Here is an 8,855-nt window from a genome sequence, read left to right on the forward strand (position 1 = left end):
ACCCGAGATAAATACCAGTAAACAAAAACGTCAACATGTATACACGTACACGGAACGAAAAATATTTGGAAAATGCTGGATGCTGCAAATTCAAGACCATCAATTGAAAAGGCCTCACGTCCAAAATGTAAACAATGAGAAAAACGCAATCTTGGTTTGTCAAACAATAAATCAAATTTAAGCATTGTATGTGATTTTATCGTCCAGAAAGTCACTGAACAAATTGATTTATAGCAATAAATAATCATTACTATCATTTTGGCCAAAAATCCTACTAAAAAACGAATTGAAGGTAATGAGGCTTTTATTTCACCAAAAGCTATTGAGCCCTTTCGATTTTTGGCCCTAGACGCCGGCCGACGCTGATGAGGCCAGTGAGTTGACGCCTTTGTTTACTCTAACATATGTTGAGGCCTTCTAGTTGTGGCTTATTTTTTCATCATCCTCAGATGAAGTGTAGAAGACTGTTAAGTGGTAAAGTAAGGTACATGGGAATGTCTGCAGCAAGAGAAGATTCATGCGGTGAATAAAATATGTGATTTATTCAATCATCGTCATTCATGAACATAATGTATGTACTACGCGACTGTGTCGTCGAGAAATTGTATGGAAATATTAGTTCAATTGAATTAATATTTCAACTGAACGTTATTTTTCATGCAATTATAATCAAATCGTGTTTTTGTTAGTAAGTCGTGAAGTACAGACAGGCTGACACAGGTATTATTAGGTAGTATGGCACAACATACATCACTCCACAGGAACCCGACGGGAAATTTTACAATGTTCGCCGTTGAGACAATCGCTGTGTAAACTAATATGAACAGCGGAGCGGCTGCCTAGTGAATTTGGAACGTTTTTCGCAATCTAAATTGCAATTTGGATGTTTGTTTAATAAGCCTCAACTCGGTTCCAGTTGAATATAGAAATGAGGCCTTTTTAGGAAAATTTGGCCCAATAAGCCAAATTTGAGTTTAAGTGGAAATACCTAATTTTGGGTATATGCCCGATACCACCCGTTAGGTAAATTCGAATGCTTAAATTAAAGTCAAACGTGAGTAAAATATACCTACCTTTGGGTAAAATTTACCAATAAAGAAGAATGCTCTTTTAGTACAAATATTTGGAAATATCTTGGTTTTGGCTAAAAATATTGTAAGAGATATACAGTTTGTTTTAAATAGGTCAATAAAAAGATTGTAAACATATAAAAAGCAGCTGTTATATACTGCTTCTTGTTGATCCGTTTAATCTGCACCCAATTTTCTGCGTTGCAACTCGATTCCCAATAGTGCGCATTTCACCGAGATGATGCATTATTGAGTATTGAATTGCAACGCAGACAAGTTGAATAAAATTCAATCTTTACACGTTGATTAACTTTTTAAACGTGAAGCAGTTTATATGAAAAGGGAGTCTCAAAACGATAATAAATATAAAAAAAGTTTATCCATCATGACGTAATAGATTTAAGAAAGCTCGTGAACCGTCAATAAATAAAATCATATCCTTTTTTAATCTTTTACGTTGTTAGTGGATAAACATTTATTTTCAAATTATATTATTTGTCATGTTTTTCTTTTATTAACGTAGTTCACATCAGAAAATGTACATTTGTTTCATTGTATTTTTTCTATTGTAATATAATAAGCGAAAGTTGGATCGGTTTGGTGTCTTCGCCGCACTTATTCGTTATTTCATGCTAAATAAGTATGGGAAGACACCAGATCGATCCGACTTAATTCCGCACTTATAATGTGCGATGTGCGCCAAATTTTAAAAAACCAAATCGGTGAACCATACTTACAATGAGCTTCTTCAGTTCCCGTATCGTTGCAACAACACGTCCAGCTCCAACAACAAGACCGAAATCCGGACGCCTGGTCGGAGTCATAGCAGGGATGAACAGCTACCGCCCGGCAGCCCCACAATGATGGCAAACCCGACGAATCTGCACTACAGCAAACTGCCGAACACAAATGGCACAAACCGGACTCGCAGCAGGAACGAAGAAGCTGCACAGCAGCACCACAAGCGGTATGAGAAAAGAAACCCGGCAGCAGCAACACGATCCGAACCCTGACGCCTGACCGGACTCGTAGCAGTGACGCATAGCTACCTGAGACGAGACTCGCGAAGACGGTCTTCTTTTTCTGTGATTGCTGAGTTTTTTCTTATTCCACTTTGTGTTTATACCAATTATGCGCTAGCCGTTCAAATCCTCACATGAACCTCTCAGTAAAAAAAAGATTGAGTTTGCATCACATCGAATCATAAATAGCCGTTTGAGTAAAATTTCATGCCAGCAAACGTAGCATACATGAGAAATAATTGATCTTCTCTCCGCTGCTCCGCTGACTGAGATTTTCAATAACAATTTACTTTGAACACAATATTTTTTACTTTTTCAGCCATAAAAACGGTGGGCTGCATTTGACGTTTCGTGAGAGGGGACACTGGGCTGCATATGACGTTGATATTTTTCCTCTTCGCGAGTCTCTCTCAGATAGCTACCGACCAGCAGCCCCGCAACAATGGTAAACCTGACGAATCTGCACAACAGCAAACTGCCGAACACAAATGTCCCAACAACCACCAATGGTCCACTCCGATGTTAAATGGGGGGCCTGCGGAGAAATAGAATTTAGATAAAAGCCAAAATCATTCGGTCAACCGTACTTACAGCTGGGGTTTTGCCTGGACTTACACCAGAAACGAATAGAGGCCGCACAGCAGCCCGGCAGCAACAACACGACCGGAACCCCGACGTCTGGCCGGACTCGTAGCACGGACGAATAGCTACCGCCCAGCAGCCCCACGATGGCAAACCCGACGAACCTGCACAACAGCAAACTGCCGAACAGAAATGGCACAACCCGATTCTGCCCGGACTCGCAGCAGGAATGAAGAAGCTGCACAGCAGCACCACAAGCTCTGATTCGGTATGAGAAAAGAAATTGGTCAGCAGCAACACGACCGGAACCCTGACGCCTGGCCGGATTCGTAGAAGCGACGAATAATTATTGCCCAGCAGCTAAGCAAAGATGACAAACCCGACGAATTCGCACACCAACAGCAACTACGGAACACAACTGGCACAAACTCCACAACTACGGTCCACTCCGATGCCACAATCCACCGAACATTTTTTTTTTCTTTAATTTAATTTCGCGGAGAGACTTTTCGTGCGCACGGGCTGAGGGTTGAAACAATAATGGCGTCGATGTTAAATGGCAAAGCTAAAAGCACTGAAATAAATTTTCAGCCAAAATAAGGTATTTTCTACCTAATCCGGAGAAAAAACCTAAATAGTTGATTTTGGGTAGTTTGGAACTTAAGCATTTAACCACACATTAAATTGATAATATGCTTATAAAATAAATTCGAAATGGCTCCAGTACTCAAACAACAATTTGATTCGCAATCATTCGCACGTTCCTCGTGGATGAATGCAAAAGATAAATAATTTGATCATCCTTCAATGTCAGTATACTGCATATATAGTGATGCAAAATTATTTGAAGTCTATTTTTACCTAAAATTAAGTAAATTTCGATAAACTCAAAAATAGGGTAAAAATGATGTAATCATGAGTTTAATTTTTACCCAAACAGGGACTATAATCGCTTTACTCAATTTTGGGTATTTTAAACTTATTTTTTGAGTAGAATGGTTTTTCCGTGTGCGTCACATTACTCACGGAGATATTAGACTACCCAAAAAATAAGTTCTTTTTACTCAAATTTGGGTAAACTGCATTTAGTTTTCACCCACGGTTGGGTTGTTTTGCCTCTCTCGCAACAGCAATGTTGTCAAAAACAGAGAGAGTAGCACCGACTCAGCGTCGAAGTTCAATGGAATAAGCCAAATTTGGGTTCTTTCGCGTTTACCTAACGTTAAGTTGTTTTAACCCATCACGGTGACTTCGAAAGCTAATGCTGGGTAGATTTTTTTGACGTAAACTACGTCTTACGGCAATATACTGGGTGTCAATTGAAAATCTAATATGTTGCGACCGTCACGAAATTATGTAAGATTTTGAATGGTAATAGCTCAGCCATTTATCGGTAGATTTTCAAAATTTTTCCACCAATCGGTCGGCAATTTATACAACATTTTACTCAAATGGAGAATACTTTTGATTTTTGACGATAGACTGTCGAAAATTGGGAAAATGTCGACCCCTTTCTTACGCAACCAAACTCGTTCATATTGTCTTCCACGATTCTTTTGGGTTGGGAAGCGCACTATAAAAGCAGACCATTTTCAGCTTATTCGCACATTCTTCTTTTGATGTTAACTACATCTTACGGCAATATACTGGGTGTCAATTAAAAATCTAAAATGTTGGGACCGTCACGATATTATGTTAGAGTTGAACTAAAGGAAGGCATAGTTGCAACTATGAAAACCGACTAAAATTCAAATGCAAAAAATCACTTGGCGAAGGGTGATCAAAGTAATTTGGACAGACCGTTACGCGTATATAATTTGGCCATTTACGGCAAAATCAAATGGAGGTGGCCAAATTATATACGCGCAACGCTCTGTCCAAAATACATAAAACACCCTAGTTAACGTCATGCGGTCGTGTCTTATACACAACCCCCTCTGATTTTTTGCACTGAGTTCTTTGTTTTGCCACTGTCAAATGGAAACAACCTAATGATAGGTATATATCAGTTAACCCAAATTTGTGTTATCCAACGGAAGCGCCGAATTGCGTTAAAAGAAGTCAAAGTTGGGTTGATTTGCGGCTCCGTGCAAAAAGGGCCCATTTACAAATTTCATAACGGGTGTCCTTGAGATGTTACAGATCATACAAAATTTGAAAAATATTCATATAAAATACGTTATGAAGGGGTGAGTGGGTGTCGAAAATGGTAATTTTTGGTATTATGAAATTTGTGAAATTGTGAAATTTGACAAATTTCATAACGCCAAAAAATGGTCATTTTTGACACCCACCCATCCCCTCGTAACAATCCATTAATTACGTAAGGGTTTATGGGGGGAGGGGGGGGGGGGGGGGGTTTGAGATTTCTTACGCGGCATACAATTTATTTTTAAATTTCATACAAAAAATCTTATCATGGGGGGAGGGGGGGTTGAAAAATCCCGAAAATTGCCTTACGTAATAAATGGACCGCCCCTATTATGAAATTTGTGAATAAACGCAAGGGCAAATTCTCTGTTGGATTTGTGAAATTTGATAACCCGCATAGCTAAAAACGCTTTGATAGGTTGTCCAAACAATATGTAAAACATAAGTCATACGTTAACTGTTTCCGTTATTGTAGCCTATTTGTTTGACTATAAATATTTGTCAGTTATTTACTGTATCCCACCCTACATCTACTATTCCATTACCGGTTAACGTACAGCTTGATGTTATCAATTAGTTCCATATAATCCACATTTGAAAATTATGAACAAATCGATTATATAAAAACATACGTGGGTTGTATCACAGATGGTAACATTTTGGGAAAACATTCATTGATGGTTACATACTGTTCACAAAACTGAAACAGTTGCCACACATACATTGAACATTTTATGGTTTCAGATTAAACATACCGTAAGTGGTATGGTTATGTGACGCTTGTGTGCGTTTGGCTAGTTCGGTGAAATTTTTTCATCAGTCGGTTGTCATATTTGTTTTCATTTCTTCGAAAAGCATTTCGGGAGTTCCTGGTGAGATATTTCATCCTATATTGCGTCTAAATAAAGTTTTTAATTTGTTTTCTGTGTTTTAAGGGGTGCCGGAACATTAGTTGACTCCAGCATGCTGTTGCAAAATATTCTCAGGTGAGTTAAATTTTCAGTTTTTGCTGGGATAAGAGTTGACAAATTTTCAATTGTTCTTTTCAGAATTCCATAAATACGATACAATAATGCCACAAAACTTTGCGGGACATTATTACGTCTATCAATGCTGGGCCTTAGAGCAAGAAATGGATCGCTGAACTTGATTTTAGACCGATTCGCAGCTTTCAGCAGTTGAGCAGTGATGTTTTTGATGTGGCTCATTTGACGCAATAAAGTTCCGGAGATAGGAAACCTTGCCACTGAATGAGACGAGCCCAGCTGAAATAATTTTGTTTCATTTTGCTTGGCTTTTAAAATGTTGACTTTAGATCGTTTAAATACATGTAATGCTAAAATATTTTATTTGTTTTGTTTGTGTCTTCATTTTTTTAATCACGAGTATCGCATGCGGATGTGGAACCATTTGAAACCGTAATTAAATAATTACACAAAGAGTGGACGTGTATTGTTCTCAACATATTGTTATACTGTTCTGTAACTGTTTCTCGTAAGGTGGTGTTGCGGTTACTCGCACTGAACCCCATGTGATCGGTGTAGAGGCCGAACCCGGTGTTGAGCGAAATGACAATAGGAGAAATGTGTTGACAGAAGTTTGATATGCAAGGGAAAACGACACTATTGTTGTTAAAGGGATCGCTAAGATTGATTTGTTCCACGAGGCATTATAGAAACTTTATAAAATTAGTTTAAGCTATATCGTATTTGTGAATTTCTCTCTATTGATTTGAGTAAGTACTTGGAGATTTGTTATTGAAAAATGAATTTATAATAATGCCGAAATTGTATTCTAGTTTACGGTGGTCGCTGATAAGCGTAAACACGCAGGGTAGTGAAACCCATATTCAGGGTGTCCATCCATCCGGGAAATCCGGGAAAAGCGGGAAAAACCCGGGAATTACAAAGGACCGGGAAAAATACGGGAAATACCCGGGAATTTGAAGAACATACCGGGAAAATATGTATTTCAATCATAAAAATTCCAGTTTGTTCCAATTTCAATCAATATGGACAACGAGATTTTTTTTCCAGGAGGACCACGACTGACTGTTGACTCGAACTTCGCATTATAATTAATTGTTGGTAGAAAAGTAGTTAAAAATTAACGTCCTTGAAACATTTCGAGAAAAGTACTTAGGGATTTCTGGCAAGGTTCTTGGTGATATAATTGTTATATTTCTCTTTTGATTCATGGCGATTTTTCAATGAGATCTTTGCTGGAATTCTGACGGGAATTGAGCCAACAATTGATCAGTTTTTTAAAAGTTTTTTTCTGCAAGGTCACTTAATAGGATATTGCTGGTAAGGTTTTTAGACGATTCTAGACAAGATCCTTGCCTTTGTCTTAAAAACTTAGTAGTTTTGTAGGGATTAGTGAAAACCTGAACAAAAACTATATTGGCAAATTCATTGGGAGATCGACTGAAATCTTGGACAGATTAATTAAAAACTCCGTGATTAGCTTAATTCTTCGTGAAGCCTTGTCTGGGTTACTAGTTTTACTTATCCTGGATCTAAAATATAGTTCATATGAGGCTTCTGACAACTTTTTGTTTGGCTTTCTGCAGATTGAAGCGAATTCTTCCAATTTTTCCCAACACATTTCTTGCAAAATTATTCATGAATTATGACAAGAACTTTGATAGATAAATAAATAAGGACTGTTTGTTTCATAAAGGGGACACCTTGCATATGCTACATCTTTTTTAATTATCATTGAAATCGTGATCGGTTTTCTGTGCATCCTTAAACTACTATTCTAGGATATTATGGAAATATAATAATTTATCTAACAAAATGGTTCTGATTGAAGAATTAAGTTTTTTTTTTTCCAAAATCTCGTAAGAAAAGCTGTTTTTCAATGTTAAACATAATTTTTCGCAAAAATCATTATTTTTATGAACGAATTGTATGTTGATTTCCTCTACTATTCTAGGGTTTTAAAATCATTAATAATATTCCATCAATCTCTGTCCCTAGGTAATTCTAGTGATTTATCCAGTTATGACCAAATTTGTTGAAATACCATCCTTTTACTCCACGCAAAAATTAAAGTAGAATTCGTGTTTAAAATTGGTTTGCATAACTAAAGAAACTATATTTGTACAATAGATTGTTAAATCATGAGTCTAAACCTATTAATTATGCTTTTGAAGAACATATAGATTGACGATTGTTTTAGCCAATTTCTTACGATCATTGATTTTGATAGCTGTGAAAAATCGATCGATCTAAACGTTTTCCTTATTCGTTTTAAATTTAATTATTGTGGTGGATTTTTTATTATCACAATATCGTACAATATAAGTCGAACGATGTACAGAATACCGATTGCGATTTTATTGATAAATTACATAGATATGGTATCTACTTTAGAAAAATTACAGTCCTTATATATGTAGGTTCTTTAGGTATTTTGACCAAATTCTTGTGGTTTTGAATGAGATTCTTGGCCAAATATTTGATAGCTTGGGAGATGCAGTTTTGGATTCATGCCAAAAAATTCAACCAACTTCATAATTGATTTATTTTCAATCCAAGAAGAGATCTTAACAGAAATGATATCACCGTTTCTGTTAAGATCTCTTCTTGGATCTAACATGAGTTTCACCAGATTAAAAATTTCTCCAGGAATCAGCCATCGGAATTATGCGTTAGCTATATAAATCTGAAGGCATTCTTAAAAGGTAATTGTTGGCTATTGAACTTTGCCGTTTTGTGAAATATATAGTCTAAATTTTGATACATAGAGTAGACATTTCTGTATGCTTTCTTCAAAAGGGTGAAACTGATCAGTGTACGCATGGGTTTCGCTACGTAGTTTCAAAAGTCATGAAACTAATTTTTGTTGGTTTCACTACCTTTCTGATTCAAATTCCGGACAGCTTCAAATTCCGGACACTCAACTTTGTATGGGAAAGGTTTCAATTGAAATGTTTCAAAATTTGCCATTCAAAAGCTCACAATTTGGAGACTCGTTTTATTTAGATTTTTACATTGCAATCCATGAAAATTTACAATGCTCA

At 36.8% G+C, this 8,855-nt stretch overlaps 1 long non-coding RNA gene across 1 annotated transcript; it reads left to right on the forward strand.

The window, feature by feature from the left end:
- The first annotated feature begins 5,223 nt into the window (after positions 1–5,223).
- On the forward strand, positions 5,224–6,174 carry LOC110675829. The gene is made up of 3 exons (XR_002499830.1): positions 5,224–5,697; positions 5,761–5,811; positions 5,875–6,174. It is a non-coding gene; the product is annotated as an uncharacterized LOC110675829 (long non-coding RNA).
- Positions 6,175–8,855: the final 2,681 nt, after the last annotated feature.

The sequence above is a fragment of the Aedes aegypti genome, chromosome 2, assembly GCF_002204515.2.
Source record: "Aedes aegypti strain LVP_AGWG chromosome 2, AaegL5.0 Primary Assembly, whole genome shotgun sequence".
NCBI classification, from domain to species: domain Eukaryota; kingdom Metazoa; phylum Arthropoda; class Insecta; order Diptera; family Culicidae; genus Aedes; species Aedes aegypti.